This window comes from Sapajus apella, unplaced genomic scaffold (assembly GCF_009761245.1).
Source record: "Sapajus apella isolate SASKATOON/1434 unplaced genomic scaffold, GSC_monkey_1.0 scaffold15, whole genome shotgun sequence".
Lineage (NCBI taxonomy): Eukaryota > Metazoa > Chordata > Mammalia > Primates > Cebidae > Sapajus > Sapajus apella.
This window is the reverse complement of record NW_022436955.1, coordinates 17,318,204-17,341,280: the sequence shown is the minus strand read 5'-3', so window position 1 is coordinate 17,341,280 and position 23,077 is coordinate 17,318,204. Positions and strand designations below refer to the sequence as shown.

The 23,077-nt window shown below is 48.9% G+C and overlaps 1 protein-coding gene across 2 annotated transcripts in view; it reads left to right on the top strand.

Annotated features, from left to right (window-relative positions):
- The first annotated feature begins 544 nt into the window (after positions 1-544).
- IL34 (interleukin 34) overlaps positions 545-23,077 on the top strand; it is a 75,403-nt gene continuing 52,870 nt past the window's right edge. The window contains exon 1 of one of the 2 annotated variants that reach the window (XM_032284428.1): positions 545-1,044. The gene's annotated coding sequence lies outside the window, so the exon portion shown is untranslated. The remainder of the gene's footprint in view (positions 1,045-23,077) is intronic. The other variant, XM_032284429.1, reaches the window with a different exon arrangement.

Here is a 23,077-nt window from a genome sequence, read left to right as displayed (position 1 = left end):
GCCTGGCAACAGAGCAAGACACTGTCAAAAAAAAAAAAAAAAAAAAAAAAAAAAGGCCAGTTGTGGGGGCTCATGCCCATAATCCCAGCACTTTGAGAGGCCCAGGTGGGCGGATCACCTGAGGTCAGGAGTTTGAGACCAGCCTGGCCAACATGGTGAAACCCCATCTCTTACTAAAAATACGAAATTAGCCAGGTGTGGTGGAGCATGCGTGTAGTACCAGCTGTGAAACTCTGTCTCAAGGAAAAAACAAAACAAAACAATTATTCACCTTTTGGAGCTCATGTCTCCATTTGTAGACTCGGTAATTCATCAGTGCTCAACAGGGATGAGGTATCAGAGAAAGGTCTTTTCCACCTAATGGACCCCTATTCACACACACCAGTCACCACCACATCGCTCACTTTTTGTTTTGTTTTATTTTTTAGAGATAGGATCTTGCTATATTTCCCAGGCTGGAGCACAGTGGGTATTCACAGGCGCAATTACAGCTCACTGCAGCCTCGAAATCTTGGCCTCAAGAAAGTCTCCTTCCTCAGCCTCCTGAGTAGCTGGGACTACGTGTCACTGCACCCAACTCCCCATCACCAAGCTTTATTTAGTTTTAGCAGAAGAGGCTTTTGTCTGGGTCCCAGTGTTCTGGAGAGGAGCTAGGGTAGTCCCTTAAAACAGTCCAAGCTGCGTGGGAGCCAGGACCTGGGTTTTGGGGACTTACCGTAGTCAACTGGCTGGTGCCCTCAGTCGGACCAGTGCCTAGGCTGATCCCCTGGGTTGAAGGCTCCCTCCTACTCCACACTCCAAGGCAGGCGGGGGCCACGTGGTCCTGCCCCGCCCCTGCTGGCTCCGGTTCCTGATTCGAGCTGCCTTGGCCTGCTTTCCCCGCCCTTCTCATCAGACGGGAAGCCTGGACTGTGGGCTGGGGGCAGCCTCAGCCTCTCCCACTTGGCGCCCACTGCCTGTAGCCCCCAGGCAACTGCTTGGAACCCTGGAGCCCCTTAAGGCCACCAGCAAACCTTAGGAGACCAAGTCCTGGCACGTGAACAGGTAAGAAGAAGGCAGGAGGCTTTCTCTCCCATGCCTCGCTTTCCTCTGCCTCTGACGGCCTGGCTGCTCCACTCCGATTCTGTTGCTGCTTCACTGATCCCAGCAAGAGGGACTTCAGCTAGACTTGACAAAGGCAGTCGCAGCCAAGACGCTCTGAAGTGTGCCTCAGAGTAATGGTGTGAGCTGTCTGCTCTGGGCTTCAGTTTTTAACCTTTGCCTTCAACAGCCTTGTAGGAAAAGGCAGATCCACATAACCATAAAGGAAGTCATTTCTGTGTGCGCCCGTCTGAGTTGAGTCAGTTGACAAACCTACATTCTCAAATTGTTGGCATGGGTTATGGGGTGCTGCTCCACTATATATTGCCATGGATCTTTAGCCCTTAATGTACTGTCTGTGTGAACTATCACATGCATGTATTACTTTTTTTTTTTTTTTGAGACAGAGTCTCGCTCTGTTGCCAGGCTGGAGTGCAGTGGCTCTGTTGCCAGGCTGGAGTGCAGTGGTGCAATTTCGGCTCACTGCAACCTCCACCTCCCATGTTCAAGCGATTCTCCTGCCTTAGCCTCTCGAGTAGCTGGGACTACAGGTGCATGCCACCACACCCAGTGGTACTTTTACTAGAGACAAGGTTTTAGTAGAGACGAGGTTTCACCGTTTTGGCCAGGATGGTCTTGATTTCTTGACCTCATGATCCATCCACCTCAGCCTCCTAAAGTGCTGGAATTACAGGCGTGAGCCACTGTGCACACCTGTATTACTTTATCAAAAGTTAATTGACTTGATTACAGGCATGAGCCAGGTGCGGTGGCTCATGCCTGTAATCCCAGCACTTTGGGAGGCTGAGGCAGGCGGATCACTTGAGATCAGGAGCTTAAGACCAGTCTGACCAACATTGTGAAACCCCGTCCCATTAAAAATATAAAAATTAGCTTGGTGTGGTGGCACACACCTGTAATCCCTGCTACTCGAGAGGCTGAGGCAGGAGAATCACTTAAACCGGGGAAGTGGAGGTTGCAGTGAGCTGAGATCATGCCACTGCACTCCAGCCTGGGTGACAGAGTGAGACTATGTCTCAAAAAAAAGAAAAAATTGATTTCAAATTCTTTAAATTTCAAATTCTTTATTTGAAATTTAAAAATTTCAAATAAAAAAAGTCAATGGTATAGGTAAACCTTTTTCATGCAGATGAGATTTCTGAAATTAAAATGAAATGTTCTACTTTTACACTTTGCATTTTTGTTTGTTTGTTTTTGAGATGGAGTCTTTTTGTGTTGGTCAGATTGGAGTGCTGTGGCATGATCTTGGCTCACTGCAGCCTCTGCCTCCCCAGTTCAAGCGATTCTCCTGCCTCAGCCCCCTGAGTAGCTGGGATTACAGAGGTGCACCACCACACCTGGCTATTTTTGTATTTTTAGTAGAGATGGGGTTTCACCATGTTAGCCAGGTTGGTCTTGAACTCCTGACCTCAAGTGATCCGCCTGCCTTGGGCTTCCAAAATGCTGGGATTACACATGTGAGCCACCGTGCCCGGCCACCTTTGCATTTATTTTTAAATGCACATAAACCAACCAACTAGATGTCCTGTTAGGTCCACGTGATATTCACTAAGTTAACAGACCCATCCCAGGACGGGCAGCCTCTGCCACTGATGGTGAAGTTGGGTTCTTCTAAGGTGTTTTGCAATGAATAATTCGACATTTATGGACAACTCTGTGGAAATAACTTTTTTTTTCTTTTGGTATTTTAAGTTGTTGGGTTTTTCCCTTCTCCTTGGAGTTTATTCTGCATCTAGAATGAATACTCTGGGCCAAGGGCAAGGACATTTTTGCAGCTTAGCTCATGCTATGCGTGGGGTCAGCTTACTCACCAGAATTACAGGACTAATTTTCTAATTTCCAGGGGCATGGTGGCAGAATGGGCTGGGCAGAGGATATTCTCAGGAAGGGACAGAGACAGTGTAGTGTAGTGGTTAGGGGGCTGGCTTTTGAAGGCTGACTAGCCCGGGTTTGTGTACAGTAGCTGCCTGACTGTGAACTTCCACCATGAAACTTAATTGTGCCTTAGTTAGTTCATGTGTAAAATAGTGGTTATAAAACTTGTTAGAGGCCGGGCGTGGTGGCCCATGTCTGTAAGCCTAGCACTTTGGGAGGCTGAGGTGGGTGGATTGCTTGAGCCTGGGAAACATGGTAAAAGCTGTCTCTACAAAAACGAAACCTTGTTAGGGATGTTGGAAGTCAGAGACCCTGTTTGTGAAGCATCTAGCACAAGGTCTGGCACTTACCAAGCACCCCTGGAGGCCCCCACTTCCCCAAGCCTGGTGCTTTAATACGCCAGGCAAAATTGAGACAGTCAAGGACATCTTCCTGGCCCGGAGCCTATTCCTTTATTTATTTTAATTTTAATTTTATTTTATTTGAGACAAAATCTCACTTGGTCGCCAGGCAGGAGTACAGTGGCAAGATCTCGGCTCACTGCAACCTCTGCCTCCTGGGTTCAAGAGATTCTCCTGCCTCAGCCTCCCAAGTAGCTGGGACTACAGGTGTGTGCCACTACACCCAGCTAATTTTTGTGTTTTTAGTAGAGACGGGATTTCACCATGTTGGCCAGGATGGTCTCGATCTCCTGACCATGTGATCCACCTGCCTCGGCCTCCCAAAGTGCTGGGATTACAGGCGTGAGCCTCTGTGCCTGGTTCTTAGAGCCTATTTGTACCCAGCTTCATGGTAACTGGCGTGAAAGGTGTCATCACCTGTTTGAGGACATTTTGACTAGGCTTCTTTCCATCCCAAGGCTGGGAGGTGAAGCATGAGGCTCAGGCCTCCCTCTGGGGGGCCCCCAAACTTTTATACCCCTCTGTTGTCACATCTGGATGCCATCACTCTTATCTCTCAGCCTCCCTTCTCACCATGCAGGTTTAAGGGATCCCTGGACAGAGAGGAGAGTTCCCGGAACGTCTGCGGGTGCACCTGCCCAGCCCCGGCCTGTCATCACTGGGGTCGGTTGCGTACATGGCTTAGCAGTAGGAGCGTAGGCTCTGGAGCTGGTCAGGCTGGATTCCAGTCCTGGCTGCACCACTTCCCACCTGTGGGCAGTCACTGGACCTCTCTGACCGCTGATTTGCCGAGTGAAAGTGTTAATATCTGCCTAGAATTACTTGAGATCACACAGGTAAAACAGCTGGCCCCAGGCAGCCCTTACCGTAAAAGTCCAGGCTGCACTCCAGAGCCTTTGGGAAGATACTGGAATTAGGCATAAAGAACAGGCAGAAAATCCATGTGTTCATTTTTTCAGACAATAAATATTGATTGGGTTGGCTGGCCCTGGTGTTGGGAACCAGAGAGAGACATGCACAAGACGCCTCTTTGCTCTTGACAGCACACGCCCCTCTGCTGCAGAAGCAGGAAAGACAATGACCCAGTCGGCCTGAGTACTTGGGAAATGCCTCCACGCTTAAAGATGAGGAGTGATTGATTAGGCAGAGATTGGAAGGAAGCCGGTATAGCAGGCATGGAAGCTGAGTTGAGTTTGGAGAAGTGGGAGAAGGGAGAGAAGTTTGGGAGGCCTGCAGGCCTGGGCGTAGGGGGAGGGGGAGTGGGAGATGAGATGAGGGGAGCCAGTGAGGATAAGATTTTGAAGAACTTTGAAGGTCAAGTGAAAAGTTTGATTTGATCTCGATGATGAGGAATTTTTTTTTGACAGAGTCTCGCTCTTTTGCCCCTGCTGGAGTGCAGTGGCCCGATCTTGGCTCAATGCTAACTCTGCCTCCCAGGAGAATCAAGCGATTCTCCTGCCTCGGCCTCCTGAGTAGCTGGGATTACAGGCACCTGCCATCAAGCCTGGCTAATTTTTGTATTCTTAGTAGAGATGGGGTTTCACCATGTTGGCCAGGCTGGTCTCGAAATCCTAACCTCAAGTGATCTGCCCGCTTCAACCTCCCAAAGTTCTGGGATTACAGGCCTGAGCCACCATGCCTGGCTCAGGGCAATTAGGCTCTTCTCTCTTTTTTTTTTTTTTTTTCTTGAGGCGGAGTTTCACTCTTGGTACCCAGGCTGGAGTGCAATGGCGTGATCTCGGCTCACCGCAACCTCCGCCTCCTGGGTTAAGGCAATTCTCCTGCCTCAGCCTCCTGAGTAGCTGGGATTACAGGCACGTGCCACCATGCCCAGCTAATGTTTTGTATTTTTAGTAGAGACGGGGTTTCACCATGTTGACCAGGATGGTCTCGATCTCTTGACCTCGTGATCCACTCGCCTCGGCCTCCCAAAGTGCTGGGATTACAGGCTTGAGCCACCGCGCCCGGCAGGCTCTTCTTATAGCTCTTTCCTTCTGGGGTTCTGTACAATGTTTCTGGAAGTCACAACTTCCCTTCCCCTGACCCCGAAGCAGTACTGTCCTGTGGCCTTCCCTGATTCAGCCTTGGAGCAAGAGATATCTTGTCTGAGATGGGCAGTGTGGCGCTTTGACCTTGAGAAGGACTCTGTGGAACTGTGGCCTCCAGGCGTGGGACCATCCCCGGGTGGTTCTGGGCTCCAGCTATCATGTGTGCTTGTGTGTGAGGGCCACGTCCCTTAAGTAAGGGGCAGTGTCCCCTGGGAACTGGGGTGCAACTGGCCTGGGAACCTGCTTCCTGAAGTTCCCAGGGACTGCCTGGAGAGCTTCCAGGATGCCTGGAAAACAGACAGACTTTCCCCTTGGGGTCCTCTTTATGTCATAGGATGTGGATGGGTTGAGACTTGCCTATAGCTAGAAAGGTTCCGGTCAAGGTGATGAGTTGGAAAGGCCAAAGAGATGTGGACTTCCCAGCAGCCACTGGGAAAAGTTAGCGCTCTGCTGCAGAGCTTTCTGGGGTGCTTATGCCTCTCCCAGCATGAGAAAGTCCACATTCTGGCCAGGACTCCACCACGAAGTCCTAGCTGCCCTTTGGCTTTGTCACCCACACATCTTCTCAATATTCCCTTCCCTCTTTCCCAAGAGCCAGCACTTTGCTCTTTCCTTGTCTTCCTACTCTCTCTCTCTCTCTCTCTTTTTTTGAGACGGAGTCTTGCTCTGTTGCTGAGGCTGGAGTGCAATGGCACGATCTCAGCTCACTGCAACCTTCACCTCCTGGGTACAGGTGATTCTCCTTCTTAAGCCTCCGGAGTAGTTGGGATGACAGGGATGCGCCACTGTGCCTGGCTAATTTTTGTATTTTTGGTAGAGATGGGGTTTCTCCATGTTGGCCAAGCTAGTCTCAAATTCCTGACCTCAGATGATCCACCTGCCTCTGTCTTCCCAAGTGCTGGGATTACAGGCATTAGCCACTGTGCCCAGCCATCTTAATTATTTTTAAGGTTACAGTTCACTAGTGTTGAGAAAATCCACATTGTTGCACCACAGACCTCCGGAACTTTTTTCATCGTGCAAAACTCTCTTCCTATTTTTTTTTTTTTTTTTTTGAGACAGAGTCTGGCTCTGTTGCCCAGGCTGGAGTGCAGTGGTGCAATCTCGGCTCACTGCAACCTCCGTCTCCTGGGTTCAAGCGATTCTCCTGTCTCATCCTCCCAAATAGCTGGACTACAGGTGTGCACCAGCATGCCCAGCCACTCTCTTCCTGTTAAACAACTCCCCAAACTCCCCATTTTCCTGCCCCCAACTTCTGGGCACCGCATTTCAGATGTCTGTCTCTGTGAATTTCACTGCTATAAGTACCTCATGTAAGTGGAACCACAATCATACAATATTCGTCTTTTTGTGACTGGCTCACTTCACTTAGCATAATGTCCTCAAAGAGTCTTGCTTTGTCACTCAGGCCAGAGTGCAGTGGTATGAACACGGCTCAATGCAGGTTGAAACGATCCTCCCGCTTCGGCCTCCCAGGTTGCTGAGACGACAGTCATGTATCACTGTACCTGGCTAATTAAAAAAAATTTTTTTTGGAGAGACAGGGTCTCCCTATGTTGCATAGACTAGTCTTGAACTCCTGGGCTCAAGCAGTCCTCCCACTTCAGCCTCCCAAAGTGCTGGGATTACAGGCGTGAGCCATTGCATCTGGCCTCCTTCCTTTTTAAGGCTGAATGAAACCCTATTGTATGTATATATACCGTATTTTGTTTATTTTTTTATTTGTGGACGGACACTTGGCTTGCTTCCATCTCTTAGCTATGGTGAATAACACTTCTGCCAACATGGATGTACAAAAATCCCTTCACGGCTGGGCCTGAGGGCTCGCATCTGTAATCCAGCACTTTGGGAGGCCAAGACGGATCACTTGAGTCCAGGAGTTTGAGATCTGCCTAGGCAACATGGAAAGACTTTGTCTCTGCAAAAAATAACTGGTGGTGTGTGCACCTATAGTCCCAGCTACTTGGGAGGCTGAGGTGGGAGGATCGCTTGAGCCCTGGAGGTTGAGGCTGCAGTGAGCTGTTTGCTCCACTGCACTCCAGCCTGGGTGACAGCAAGACCTAGCCTCAAATCAAAGCAAACCAAACAAAAATGAATGTGTTACTACTCAGAGAAGTCACCTGCGGAGGCCGATCCTTAATCCTAAAGCTCTGCCAACTCCTCCCGTGGTGAGGGCAGAGTGGCACGGGGTAGATGTAGGGTACAGAGGAATGGTGTGGGGGAAGACTGATCACTGAAACCTCCACCTCCTAGGTTCAAGCGATTCTCATGCCTCAGTCTCCTCAGTCTCCACCATCCTGGGCCTGCCCTCCAGCCTGGCATTGTATGTCTGCTGCTCACTGAATGCTCACAGCTCCTTGCAAGGTGCAATTGAGTCTCCCCCATTTTACAGATGAAGAAATTGAGGCACACGGAAGTCTCCCAGCTTGCCCATGGTCATGTAGGCGGGAGGTGGCCCCGGATGGGTAGTGTCCTGCTCCACCTGTGGTGGCCTCCTGATTTGGTCACCTTGCTGGTGGTCCCCCTGCTGTCCTGCAAGATAACCTGAGAGGTCGCTGGCTCATTTGGTGGCTGCCAAGCTAGCCCTGGGGCCCTGGTCCTGTCTGTGTGAGATGGAGGTCCCTCCCAGAATGCTAGCTAGTGTCAATGTCAACTAGGTAAGGGGGCTCCAGGGGCCGGGGTTAGTCTTGCAGCTCCTGGGATCACTGCCTCTTCCCTGGCCAGGCTCTGGGTGGAGATCAATGCTGGAGGCCCTAGGGCGGCCACTGAGCAGTGACACAGCAAGGATTTGGGAATGGAAGATGCTGAGAGCACCACACAGCCACGGACAGTGCTGAGTTTGAATCCCAGCTATGCCACCTGCCGCCTATGGCACCTTGGTGGAGTCATCATGCCTCTCCACTCCCACTTTCCTGAGCTTAAAATGGGGATAAATAGAGTCTCCCTGCAATACACTCCCTCACACCCGTCAGGATGGCTGCTATCAAAAAAAAAAAAAAAAAAAAGAAAGAAAATGGCTGGGCACGGTGGCTCATACCTATAATCCCAGCACTTTGGGAGGCTGAGGCGAGGAGATCACTTGAGGCCAGGAGTTCGAGACCAGCCTGGCCGATATGGCGAGGTCCTGGCTCCACTAAAAATACAAAAGTTAGCTAGGTGTGGTGGTGCATGCCTGTAATCTCTATTACTCAGGAGGCTGAGGCATGAGAATCGCTTGAACCTAGGAGGTGGAGGTTTCAGTGATCAGAGATTGCGCCACTGCACTCCAGCCTGGGTGACAGAGTGAGACCCTGTCTCAAAAACAAACAAACATAAAACAATATGTGTTAGTGGGATGTGGAAGAATTGCCACCTTGTGCACAGTTAGCTGGTGCAGCTGCTGTGGAAACTAGTTTAGTGATTCCTGAAAAAATAAAAAAATAGAGTCTAGGCATGGTGGCTCTCGCCTGTAATCCCAGCACTTTGGGAGCCTGAAGCAGGTGGATCATCTGAAGGTCCAGAGTTCGAGACCTGAGACCAGCCTGGTCAACACGGAGAAACCTCGTCTCTACTAAAAATACAAAAATTAGCCGGGCGTAAGGCCGGGCGCGGTGGCTCAAGCCTGTAATCCCAGCACTTTGGGAGGCCGAGGCGGGTGGATCACGAGGTCAAGAGATCAAGACCATCCTAGTCAACACGGTGAAACCCCGTCTCTACTAAAAATACAAAAAATTAGCTGGGCATGGTGGCGTGTGCCTGTAATCCCAGCTACTCAGGAGGCTGAGGCAGGAGAATTGCCTGAACCCAGGAGGCGGAGGTTGTGGTGAGCCGAGATCGCGCCATTGCACTCCAGCCTGGGTAACAAGAGCGAAACTCCATCTCAAAAAAAAAAAAAAAAATTAGCCGGGCGTGGTGGCACATGGCTGTAATCACAGTTACTCGGGAGGCTGAGGCAGGAGAATCGCTTAAACCCGGGGGGCAGAGGTTGCGGTGAGCCAAGATTGTGCCACTGCACTCCAGCCTGGGCAACAAGAATGAAACTTTGTCTTAGAAAAATAAATAAATAAAAATAATAAAAATAAAAATAGAATCACTGTGCAATCCAGCAATCCCACTGCTGCATATATACCGAAAAGAACTAAAAGCAGACTCTCAAAGAGATATTTGCACACCCATATTCATAGCAACACCATTCACAGTAGCTGAAAGATAGAAGCAATTACAAGTATCCATCAACAGATGAATGGAAAAGCATGTGCCATAAATATATACAATGTGGTGTGATTCAGCCTGAACAAGGAAGGGAATTCTGACACATGCTGCAACATGCATGAACTTTGAGGAAATCATATGAAGTGAAATTAGCCAGGCACAAAAGATAACTGCTGTATGATTCTGCTTGTGCAAGGAAGCTGGAGTAGCCAGATTCACAGAAACAGAAAGTAGAATGTATCTATGGTAGTTGCCAGGGGCTGGTGGCAGGGCGGTGGGGAGGAGGGAATGGATATAAAGTTTTGGTTTTATAAGATGAGAATTTCTGGAAATGGATGGTGATGGTAATATAATAAATGTATTTAACACTGCTGAACTTACACTTAGAATGCTAGCTGAGAGTGGTGGCAAAAATGATAGCCAGGCGTGGTTGTGGGCGCCCATAGTCCCATTCACTCGGGAGGCTGAGGCAGGAGAATTGCTTGAACCCCAGAGGCGGAGGTTGTGGTAAGCCGAGATCATGTCACTGCGCTCCAGCCTGGGCGACAGAGTGAGACTCAGTCTGATGAGGGGGAGAAAAAAAGAAAAAAATTGGTTGGGATGGTAAATTTTTTTTTAACTTTTATATTAGGTTTGGGGGTACATGTGCAGGTTGTTACACAGGTAAACTCGTGTCATGGGGGAGTTGTACAGATTATTTCATCACCCAGGAGTTAAGCCCAGTACCCAATAGCTATCTTCTCTGCTCCTTTCCCTCCTCACCCTCCCATAGGCCGCAGTGTCTGTTGTTCCCTCTATGTGTCCACGAGTTCTCATCAAAATGGGGATAAATACAGAGTCTCCCTGCAATACACTCCCTCACACCCGTCAGGATGGCTACTATCAAAAAAAAAAAAATGGCTGGGTGCGGTGGCTCATGCCTATAATCCCAGCACTTTGGGAGGCTGAGGTGAGGGGATCACTTGAGGCCAGGAGTTCGAGACCAGCCTGGCCGATATGGCAAGGTCCTGGCTCCACTAAAAATACAAAAGTTAGCTAGGTGTGGCTATACAAAAGTTAGCAAGCTAGCTCCCACTTATAAGTGAGAAGATGCAGTATTTGGCTTTCTGTTCTGTGTGACTTTGCTGAGATTAATGGCCTCCAGCTCTATCCATGTTCCTGCTAAAGACATGATCTCATTCTTTTTTATAGCTGTGTACATTTTACCTTATGCGTTTTTTTTACCATGAATTTTTTTTTTTTCCAAGATGGAGTCATGCTCTGTCACCTAGGCTGGAGTACAGTGGAACAACTTCAGTTCATTGCAACCTCCGCCTCCCGGGTTCAAGCAATTCTCCTGCCTCAGCCTCCCGAGTAGCTGGGATTACAGATGCCTGCCACCATGCCCTGCTAATTTTTGTGTTTTTAGTAGAGATAGGGTTTCACCATATTGGTCAGGCTGGCTTAGAACTCATGACCTCAAATGATCCGCCCCTCTTGGCCTCCCAAAGCCCTGGAATTATAGGCGTGAGCCACCATGCCCGGCCTTACCATAATTTTTAAAAACAAGGGAAAAAATAGCAGGTCCTTGACAGGGTTTGTTGAGGACTGGGCGAAACAATGCATGTGAACTCTGTTATTAGCATCAGGCCTGTGGGAATCCAAGACTTTCTGCCTTCAGGAAGGTGTTGCTAGAGAGATGGACAGACCCATGGAGAGGAGGGGCGTCTGTGTCCCTGTGGAAGTCATTACTCCATTCCGCAGAAGCTGCTCAGAGTGGGAGAGGCCTGGGGTTCAGGGAACCCCTCCTGGAGCTGTGACTGGGCCCTGCTTAGGGGATTCCTAGCATCTGTGGGATGGGCAGATTATTGGAAACTCCCTGGCAGAAAAATCACTCCCACTTAGGGGCAGTTGTAGGGAGGAGATTTGGGTTCAGCCTAGAGAACTCGTGATCAGAAATGCCTGCCTGAGGAACAGGCTGCTTTGTGGAGTGGGGAGCTGCTCATTAGTGGAGGCAGGTAAGGAGGTGCCTGTGTGCGGTGGGGTGGAGCCAAGGGGTCTCGGAGGCTTTGCACCTGTCTGATGTGACCCAGTCCAGACAAAGTTGTATATAACAAACCAGTGTAAAGGTGGTGCTCAGTCAGAGGGAAGGAGCAGCCAGGTGGGAAGACTTGTCCCAGGTCTAGTCCAATAGCGCAGAAGTAGCTGCTGCCATTTCTACTGGGCCAGGCGCTGTGTTAAGCTGAACAGGTTTGATCTCAAATCCACCCCACAGCCCTGTGCGATTGGGGCCGTCAATACCTGGGAACCAAGGCTCAGAGGTTAAATCACCTGCCCAAGGTTAGCCAACAGCTGGCATTGCTGGGATTCCAACCCAGGCAGTCTGGCTCCAGCCCTCCATGCTGGGTGGAAGTCTCCCAAACCCGTCCCCCTGCAAGCTGGCCTCTCCCTGCCTCTGTGGTAGCCCCTGGCAACTAGTTCCTGGGGTCCGGGATGCCCTGCCATTCCCACAGTACAGACATAGCTGCTGTCCCCTCCCTGCCCCGTTCCCCGGTGAGTCAGCGCTGCCCCTCCCTCTGGCTGCCTTCACACTTTCAGTGCTGGCTTCTCTGTGGAGCCAGAGCCGGGTGCAGCCTGCTCAGATCTCAGGGTCTCAGGATGGCACTGTGGGGGCCCTGCTGACCGAGGCTGAGAGCGCTAAGCTTTGTGTCACACAAAGCCTTCCTTCTCCTGCCATTCAACGAGACACTCCTAATAACTCTCCTCCAGGCCTCAAAGTCTGTCCCATGGCCGTTGAGCTGATTTTGCCTTTTGTGCAACTGCGTTTTCCGACTCAGCTCTCTGGGTGCCAAGACCTCGTCCACGTGATTCAATTTGTTCAGCTCCAACCTGGCCCCTGATAGGCCATCAATGCCATTCCAAAAAGAATGACCCTCACTGTCCTCCCACCCCGCCCTGTTAGCTTGGGTGGCATTCACCTTGTATGAAGGCACAGGGAGCTGTCATTTACCTCTGTGCCAGGCGGGGTGTTGAGCCCTATACAGGCACCATCTCCCAGGCTTCCTGCAGGGCACAGCTGATGAAGTGCAGCTGATATTCCCATACTGCAGATGATGAAACTGAGGATGGGAGAGGTTAAGTCATGCCCAGGAGCCCGGCTTCTCCCCTCCCCCGGCTCTGGGCCCGAGGCTTGGTGCTGGGGCTGGGCTGGGGCTGACAGCAGTGATGTTTGTACTCCTCACTGCTCGGAGGAGCAAAGTGCATTTATCTTTCTTTTTTTCCCACTGCCTTGGGTGGGGGCCCTGGCAGTGCTAGCTAGTGATTAAGAAGCTGCTTAGGATCTCCTCCAAGTTTCCACAGTGGGAAGGGGCACAAGGGGTCAAGGTGGTGATCCTTCTCCTCCCCCATCATCTGCTCCAGGCTTGTTCTTGTCTCCACCGCGCTGAGTCACTCCACAGCCCTCCTCCTGGCCTCCCAGGGCCTAGTAAAGCCATGCAATGCACTGAAGGCCCGCAGACCCGCTGGCCGGGCTGTGGCTGGGCTGGGGCCAGGTGCTTTTCAATGTCTTCTCACAGGCAGGAAACCTTTGTTGGATGATGTCACCAGTGCGAGTGCCTCCTGTCCTTCTCACCCCTGTCCCCCTCCCCAGTGTACCCCACCCTGATGGCCTCCTGAGGTGTAATAGAAGGGCCTACCTCTCTCTGCCCATGAGAATCAGGTGGCAACATAATTTTTGACTCTCATGCTGCTGTGACAGAGTTCTGGAACCCTGAACCCAACCCTGGAAGGTGCGGCTGTAAACCCCAGAGGAGGAAGCGTGGTAGGCTCAGGGTTCTGAGACTTGACTACTGGGCTGTCTGCCTGCAAAGCCAATACCATTTGCTGAATAATTATTTTAAAAATAGCTTTTGGCCGGGCGCGGTGGCTCAAGCCTGTAATCCCAGCACTTTGGGAGGTCGAGGCGGGTGGATCACGAGGTCAAGATATCGAGACCATCCTGGTCAACATGGTGAAACCCCGTCTCTACTAAAAATACAAAAAATTAGCTGGGCATGGTGGCGCGTGCCTGTAATCCCAGCTACTCAGGAGGCTGAGGCAGGAGAATTGCCTGAACCCAGGAGGCGGAGGTTGCGGTGAGCCGAGATCGCTTCATTGCACTCCAGCCTGGGTAACAAGAGCGAAACTCCGTCTCAAAAAAAAAAAAAATATATATATATATAGCTTTTAAATTTCCTTAAAAAACCAATAGACTTTTCAAAGGCAGTTTCATTTATTTTTTGGTTAATTTTTATTTTTCTTAAAAACACAGTTTTATTCTTTCTCTCTTTTTTTTTTTTTTTTTAATAAATAGAGACGAGGTTTCACCACGTTGTCCAGGGTGGTCTCAAACTCCTGGCCTCAAGCAATCCTCCAATGTCAGCCTCCATTTTTTTTTTTTTCTTTTTTTTTTTTTTTTGAGACGGAGTTTCGCTCGTTACCCAGGCTGGAGTGCAATGGCGCGATCCCGGCTCACCGCAACCTCCGCCTCCTGGGTTCAGGCAATTCTCCTGCCTCAGCCTCCTGAGCAGCTCAGATTACAGGCACGCACCACCATGCCCAGCTAATTTTTTGTATTTTTAGTAGAGACGGGGTTTCACCATGTTGACCAGGATGGTCTCGATCTCTTGACCTCGTGATCCACCCGCCTTGGCCTCCCAAAGTGCTGGGATTACAGGCTTGAGCCACCGCGCCCGGCCTTCAGCCTCCATTTTTTAACTGGGTTGTTTGTTTTCTTATTAAGTTTTAAGAGTTCTTTGTATAATTTAGATACAAGATCTTTATCAATATGTCTTTTGCAAATATTTTGTCATTTTCTGATCAGTACTGTCTTTTGCAACCTTTTAATAAAGTCTAATATCAATTTTTTATTTCCAGGATCGTGCTTTTGGTATATAGAAAAACACCACCAAACTTAAGATCAGTTAGATTTTCTTCTATGTTTTCTTCTAGAAGTTTTATGGATTTACATTTTATGTTTAGTTTCAAGTTTCAAACTTTTGTGAAATGTTTAAGGTCTAAGGTCAGACCTTAGAATCAAGATTTCTTAGTATCTAGGTTTTTTTTTTTTTTTTTTTTTTTCAGACAGTATCTCGCTCTGCTGTCCAGGCTGGAGTGCAGTGGCATGATCATGACTCATGGCAGTCTCAAACTCTGGGTTCAAGTGATCCTGCCACCTCAGCCTCCCGAGTAACTGGGACTACAGGTACATGCCACCATGCTCGGCTTTTTTTTTTCTGTATGTATGTTTTTGGTGATGGGGTCTTGCTATGTTGCCCAGTCTGATCTCGGACGCCTGCCCTCAAGCACTCCTCCTGCCTTAGCCTCTCAGAGCACTGGGGTCAGATGTGTGAGCCAGTGCACCTGGCAATATCTAGATTTTTTTGTGTGTATGTGGACGTTCAATCATTCCAGCACCATTTGTTGAAAAGGCTATCCTTTTTGCACTGAATTGCCTTTGCTCCTTTGTCAAAGATCAGTTGGCTATATTTGTGTGGGTCTCTTCTTGGTTCCCTATTGTTCCATTGATCTATTTGTCTGTTCTTTCACCAAGACCACACTATCTTGATTGCTATATCTTTAAGCAAGTCTTGAAGTCAGGGAGCGTCAGTTCTAATTCTGTTCCTCCTTTTCAGTATTGTGTTGTCCTTCTAGGTCTTTTGCTTCTCTGAGTAAACTTTAGAATTGCCTTGTAGATATCACAAAATAACTTCCTGGGATTTTGATTGTGCTGCATTGAATCTACACAGCTGGGGAGAACAAATAACAATATTGAATCATCCTAGTCATGAACATGGAATATCTCTCCATTTATTTAGATCTTCTTTGCTTTCTTTCATCAGAGTTGTAAAGTCCTCCTCATACAGATCTTGAACATATTTTGTTAGATTTATAGTGAAGAATTTTGTTCTTGGGGTGCTCATATAAATGGCATTGTGCTTTCAATTTCTAATAGGTAATATGTACACACAGTAATAACCTTCAATAGATGGAGATTTGTTTTTAGTGAAAAGTAGCTTCCTTTACTTCTCATTTGCTAGGCCTCCATCCATCTATCCAAAGACAGTTACTGATGCGTGGTTCTTATAAGTCCTTCCAAAGATTGTATGTGTATGCTCAACCTCATAGTAATAATTATGATTTATCCAGCAAATGTCATGAGCATTTCTGATGGGCCAGACACAGGAGATGGGCAGAGCCCAAAACAAAGTCCTGTTCTCCCTGAGCTTACATGCATTACAGTTAGCATCACTGACTGTAATGTCTAATCCTCACAAGAATTCTGCCTAGAAGGTCTTATTATCACTGAGGGAGGGCCAAGGTCCCAAGGAAGACTTTCTGGGGAGGACTCTCTTCCTCTCCAAGAGCTCAAGCAGAACATACTCATCCTGCCAAGATCTAGGGGCAGGGCTGCCGCTGCTCAAGACCAGAGGAAGCAAGTTTTGGAAGGGAGGGCTTCTTGCCAAGCCAGTGGGTAGAGATGAGGAAGAGGTGAGGAGGAGGCTTTGGGAGGCTGCCAGTCTACTCTGGGCAGATTCATATCAAAGACACCATGCCTTGGATTTCCAGGTGGCTGCATTTCAATTTCTCTCTCTTTCTCTCTTTTTTTTTTTTTTTGAGACAAGAGTTTCCCTCCATCACCCAGGCTGGAATGCAGTGGCACGATCTCAGCTCACTGCAACCTCCGCTTCCCAGGTTCAAGCAATTCTCCTGCCTTAGCATCCCAAGTAGCTGGGGTTACAGGTGCTTGCCACCACATCCAGCTGAATTATTATTATTTGTTTTTTGGTATTTGTAGTAAAGACAGGGTTTTGCCCTGTTGACCAGGCTGGTTTGGAACTCCTGATCTCAGTAGATCCACCTGCCTTGGTTTCCCAAAGTGTGGGATTACAGGTGTGAGCCACTGCGCCTGTCCTGCATTTCAGTGTCTTAGTTTTGTTTCCTCTCTAGTTTTCTTCTCCTTCTTCCTCTTTTTCTTCCCTGTCCTCTTCTTCCTTCTCCTTCTTCTTATTCTTCTGAGACAGGATCTCACTCTGTCACCCTGGCTGGAGTACATGGCTCACAGCAGCCTTGACCTCCTAGGTTCAAGTAATTCTCCTGCCTCAGCCTCTCTTGTAGCTGGACCACGAGTGTGCACCACTGTGCCCTACTAATTTTTATTTTTAGTAGAGATGGGTTCTCACTTTGTTTCTCAGGCTGGTCTTTAACTCCTGGGCTCAAGCGATCCTCCCACTTCAGCCTCCCACAGTGCTGGGATTACAGACATGAGCCCCCACACTGGGGCTCCTCTCTAGTTTCATAGGAACATTCTTCTGGGGATTAGTCTAACCTTGTTTGGCTGACTTCAGGAGAAATGGGATTTGTCTTAGTCTGTTTGGCCTGCCATAAGAAAATCAGGCTGGGTGTGCTGGTTCATGCCTGTAATCCCAGTACTTTGGGAGGCTAAGGCAGACGGTTCAGTTAAGGTCAAGAGTTCCAGTTCAGCTGGGCCAACATAGTGAAATCCCGTCTCTACTGGGCATGGCGGCATGTGCCTGTAGTCCCAGCTACTTGGGAGGCTGAGACAGGAGAATCGCTGGAACCTGGGAGGCAGAGGTTGCGGTGAGCTGAGATTGCACCGCTGCACACCAGCATGGTGACATATCGAGACTCCGTCTCAAAAGAAAAAAAAAAAAGAGAAAATTGTATAGATCGGGAGGCTTGTAAACAACTGAAGTGTATTGTTCCCGAGGCTGAGAAGACCAAGTTCAGGCACTGACAGATTGTCCTAGGTGGCTGTCTTTTCCCTGTAGTCTCATAGGCAGAAGGAGTGAGGGATCTCTCTGGGGTCTCTTCTATAAGGGCACTAAACCCATTTGAAGGCTCACTGTCATAACCTCATCATCTTCCAAAGACTCCACCTTCTAATGCCTTTACCTTGGGGTGATGACTTTTGCAGGGGGATGCAGATATTCATACTGTGGCAGGATTTATTTATGCCAAGACTAAGACTGTCCAGGAAGGTGGCCAGGGCCTCCCCAGAGGCACAAAGAAGACCATGGTGATGACAGGCTGTGATATGGAGCCAGGGAGAAGTGAATTGCTGCAGACCAGGCATGTGAGTGCCAGTTCTGGGCCAAATTAACCTCCTCCCATGTCTCCCTCCCGGGCTGGAGGTGACTGTGCTCCACATGGCATTGGACACAATGGCAACCCATTTCCCACCTCTGCTTCAGAAACTGGAGCCCCTGCAGCCACTGGTATGCGTCTCTGTACCTTTATCCTCCACTATGCCAAAAATATTTGTGTTCAGTTGCAATGAGGGTGTAGCGGCTATTGTCTGTGTGTGTCATGCTTATAGTAATGTTAGCTTACCACTGACTAGGCCCAGGGCTAATCACTGCAAATTTCATTCCCTCTTTATTAAAAAAAAATCATTTTTTTGGCCGGATGTGGTGGCTGACACCTGTAATCTCAGCATTGTGGGAGGCCGAGGTAGGTGGATCACAAGTTCAGGAGTTCGACACCAGCCTGACCAACATGGTGAAACCCCATCTCTACTAAAAATACAAAAATTAACTGGGCATGGTGGCTCATGCCTGTAATTCCAGCACTTTGGAAGGCTGAGGGTGGTGGATCACCTGACGTCAGGAGTTTGAGACCAGTTCGAGACCAGTTCGAGACCCTGTCTCTACTAAAAATACAAAAATTAGCTGGGCTTGGTGGCAGGCACCTATAATCCCAACTACTGCGGAAGCTGAGGCAGGAGAATCGCCTGAACCCAGGACTCGGAGGCTCCAGTGAGCCAAGATTGCACCACTGCATTCCAGCCTGGGTGACAGAGTGAAACTCGGTCTCAAAAAATAAAATAAATAAATAATAAAAAATAAAAATCAATCTTTTAAATAATTAAAATTAGTTTTATTCAGAAGTCTTACTGAAGACGATAGACGGATGCGTGCAGCCCAGTAGCTGTTCTGTCTGACTGCTGTAAGGCAGTGCTTCAGCTCCTAGCTCATACACAGGCAGTAGGGGTTCAGAAGGTGCAAAGTCACATCAGACCTGCTTAGAAGTTACATTAAAGTAGAACCACATCAAGGTTGAGTGTAAGAGTCCATCCGGTTACAGATTAGAGGCTTATCGCCAACCTTGTAAGATGTTATCTTATGTGCAGCGAAAGGCACGGCTCAGGTTACACATGTTTTAAGGAATATACTGACTCGGGCAAGAGATGGTGGGGGTCAAGTTCTCTATCCTGTTTCGTCTTCAAGTACCTTTCTGGAGAGTTACACATTGTCAGCCAAGGGGCTTTGTGAAATGGCAAGCAGAAATGAGCAAACAGGGATTCTAAGGCTTATTACTTTGTCTTATACCTGTTATGTCTGGCTGCTTCTTCTTTTTTTTTTTTTTAAACAAAGTCTTATGGTGAGATCTCAGCTCACTGTAACCTCTGCCTCCTGGGTTCAAACAATTCTCCTGCCTCACCCTCCCAAGTAGCTGGGACTACAGGTGCCCACCAACATGCCCAGTTAATTTTTCAATTTGTTTTAGTAGAGATGGGGTTTCACCATCTTGGCCAGGTTGATCTCCAACTCCTGATCTCAGGTGATCTACCTGCCTTGGCCCCAAAGTGCTGGGATTACAGGCATGAGCCACTGTGCCCAGCCTCTTTATTTATTTATTCTTATTAATTTTTGAGACAGGGTCTTGCTTTGTGGCCCAGGATAGAGTGCAGTGGTGTGATCACAGCTTACTGAAGCCATTGCACTCCAGCCTCGGTGAGCCAGGCATGGTGGCTCATGTCTATAATCCCAGCACTTTGGGAGGCTGAGGTGGGTGGATCACGAGGTCAGGAGTTCAAGACCAGCCTGGCCAACATGGTGAAACCCTGTATCTACTAAAAATACAAAAAGTAGCTAGGCATGGTGGTGCTTACCTGTAATCCCAGCTACTCGGGAGGCTGAGGCAGGAGAATCGCTTGAACCTAGGAGGTGGAGGTTGCAGTGAGCCGAGATCATGCCACTGCACTCCAGCCTGGTGACAGAGCGAGACTCTGTCTCAAAAAAGAAAAAGTTCCCTTAGGCAGCGTGTGGTGGCTCATGCCTGTAATCCCAGCACTTTGGGAGGCCAACAAAGGTGGATCTCTTGAGACCAAGAATTGGAGACCAGCCTGGCCAACATGGAGAAGTGAAACCTTGTCTCTACTAAAAGTATAAGAATTAGCTCCGGCCAGGCGCGGTGGCTCACGCCTGTAATCCCAGCACTTTGGGAGGCCGAGGCGGGTGGATCACGAGGTCAAGAGATCGAGACTATCCTGGTCAACATGGTGAAACCCCGTCTCTACTAAAAATACAAAAAATTAGCTGGGCATGGTGGTGCGTGCCTGTAATCCCAGCTACTCAGGAGGTTGAGACAGGAGAATTGCCTGAACCCAGGAGGCGGAGGTTGCGGTGAGCCGAGATCGCGCCATTGCACTCCAGCCTGGACAACAAGAGCGAAACTCCGTCTCAAAAAAAAAAAAAAAAAAAAAAAAAAACAATTAGCTGGGCACGATGGTGTGGCCCTGTAATCCCAGCTACTTAGAGGGGATGCTGGGAGAGATAGGGGATGCTGGGAAAAGCAGGGGATGCTGGGAGAAATGAGGGGATGCTAGGAGAAGTAGGGGATTCTGGGAGAAGTGGGGGATGCTGGGAGAAATGAGGAGATTCTGGGAGAAGCAGTGATGCTGGGAGAAGTAGGGGATGCTGAGAGAAGTAGGGGATGCAGGGAGAACTAGGGAATGCTGGGAGAAGCAGGGGATGCTGGGAGAAGTGGGGGATACTGAGAGAGATGGAGAATACTGGGAGAGATAAGAAATGCTGAGAGAAGTGGGGAATGCTGGAAAAGGAGGGGAGGGTGCCCTACTGGGCACCCTGCATGGATTCAGCATTCCTTCTCTCCATTCCCCTGTCCTCTGTTTATATGCTGCCTCAGAGGCTGATTCCTTATTTATTAAAAAAATTTTTTTTTAAATTGTAGAGACAGGGTCTTGCTATGTGTCACAGGCTGGTCTTGAACTCCTGGCCTCAAGGGATCCTCCCACCTCAGTCTTCCAAATTGCTAGGGTTATAGGTGTGCCCCATCATGCCCAGCCTGATTCCTTCTTCTTTTTCTTTTTTTCTTTTTATTTTTTTTGAGACGGAGTTTCGCTCTTGTTACCCAGGCTGGAGTGCAATGGCGCAATCTCGGCTCACCGCAACCTCCGCCTCCTGGGTTCAGGCAATTCTCCTGCCTCAGCCTCCTGAGTAGCTGGGACTACAGGCACGCGCCACCATGCCCAGCTAATTTTTTGTATTTTTAGTAGAGACGGGGTTTCACCATGTTGACCAGGATGGTCTTGATCTCTTGACCTTGTGATCCACCCACCTCGGCCTCCCAAAGTGCTGGGATTACAGGCTTGAGCCACCACACCCGGCCTTCTTTTTTTAATTTTTTTATTTTTGAGACAGAGTCTCACTCTGTCACTCAGGCTAGAGTGCAGTGGTGCAATCTCGGCTCACTGCAACCTCTGCCTCCTGGCTCAAGCGATCCTCCCACCTCAGCCTCCTACATAGCTGGGACTACCCTGCCTGGCTATTTTTTTTGTATGTTTAGTAGAGATGGGGTTTCACTATGTTGCCCAGGCTGTTCTCCATCTCCTGACCTCAAGTGATCCGCCTGTCTTGGCCTCCAAAAGTGCTGGGATTATAGGTGTGAGCCACCACCGCCATCTGGCCCTAATCCCTTTTTTATCAGAAGCCAGCCTTCCGCTAGGTTTCCCAGCAGTCCCAGGTGGGGTGGGGACAGTGGGAATGAAAGGCTATCTTCCCTTATCTGGGAGGGGTCTTCTCATGACCCTGGTAGAACCATGGATGCCTCTGTCCAACTGGCTGCCTCACCGGCAGACAAGGAAACTGAGCTGCCAGCCCCAGGCAGAGCCCAGCCAAGGATGGCCTTGGGGAAACAGAAGGACAAGGGACCATAGATTTTCCAGCTTTAGAAGAAATAAAGATGGCAAATCCATCCATGGTGAAGTGGAATTGCTCCTCTCTAGGCCCAGCAGCTCTGGGCTACAGCTGGAGTGGCCTGTCCTGACAAGCTCAAGGTACAGCATGCAACCCCTGTGTTAAGACTCTGAAGTTACAGAGGACTCAGGTCTCCCCTGTCCCGTGCGAGATCCTCATGGTTGCTGTGAGCCGTGTAAGGCCAGGCTTCTTTGAGCTCACAATCAGGCTTTGAGCTGCACAGAATTGCTAGGTTGGGGGAGGGTGGTCTTTTCCTTTGCCTTCAGACCATTGTGGGGATGTAAAGTTACAGCAATAGCATGACTGTTAGATTTCATATTTGCTCCCCGACTTGCTAACTGTGTGGCTTTAGGCAAGTTGTCAAACTTTCTAAGCTTTGGTTTTCTTATCTTTAAAATGAGGGTGAGCCGGGAGCCGTGGCTCACACCTGTAGTCCCAGCTACTCAGGAGGCTGAGGTGGAAAGAACACTTGAGCCCAGGAGGTCGAGGCTGCAGTGAGCCATGATCATGCCATTGCACTGCAGCCTGGGCAACAGAGTGAAACCCTGTCTCAAAAATAAAATGAGAATGAGAATTCCTAGCTTTGGAATTGATGTGCTGTGTGTGTGAGGGGGTGTAGCGGTAGTAGGGAGGGAGGATTAAATGACATAAAGTAACATTAACTATTAATTAACTAGTTAATTAATTTTTAGAGATGAGAGCTCCCTTTGTTGCCTAGGCTGGTCTTGAACTCGTGAGCTCAAGGGATCCTCTTGCTTCAGTCTCCCAAGTGGCTGGCACACTAGGTATGCACCATGCTCAGCAGATTATTGTTATTGTTGTTGCTATTCTTATCCCTTTTCCCTGTAGTTATTTTATTCCAGCAGAGGTAGCCCCAGCTTTGTCCCGGGGGCCACTCCCAGCATCACGGTCCCCAAACATTCCTGAAATAAGGCAGCAGCATCCCTGTGGCTTGCCCCCTGCCCTGAGTGGGAGCCCTGGCTGTTTTCCTCTCATTGTACTAGTTTCCAGTGATCATCTCCAATGTGACCACAGAGCTGTGCCCTGTGACTGACATCTGCGCTGTGGTGTTCCGCTGGAGAAAAAAAAACCAAAAAAAAAAAAAAAAAAAAAATCAGTGCAAAAACAAGTAAATGTAAGAGACAGTTCTCAATCAGATGGAAGATTAGACAGTTTGGAGAGAAACACCATAAAGCATGTTCAAATTTAGATACAACATAATAAATATACTATGTATTTATTTATTATATTATTATTATTATTTGGAGACAGTTTGGTTCTTGTTGCCCACGCTGGAGTGCAATGGCACAATCTTGGCTCACCGCAACCTCCCCCTCCTGAGTTCAAGTGATTCTCCTGCTTTAGCCTCCCAGGTAGCTGGGACTACAGGCATGCACCACCATACCTGGCTAATTTTGTGTTT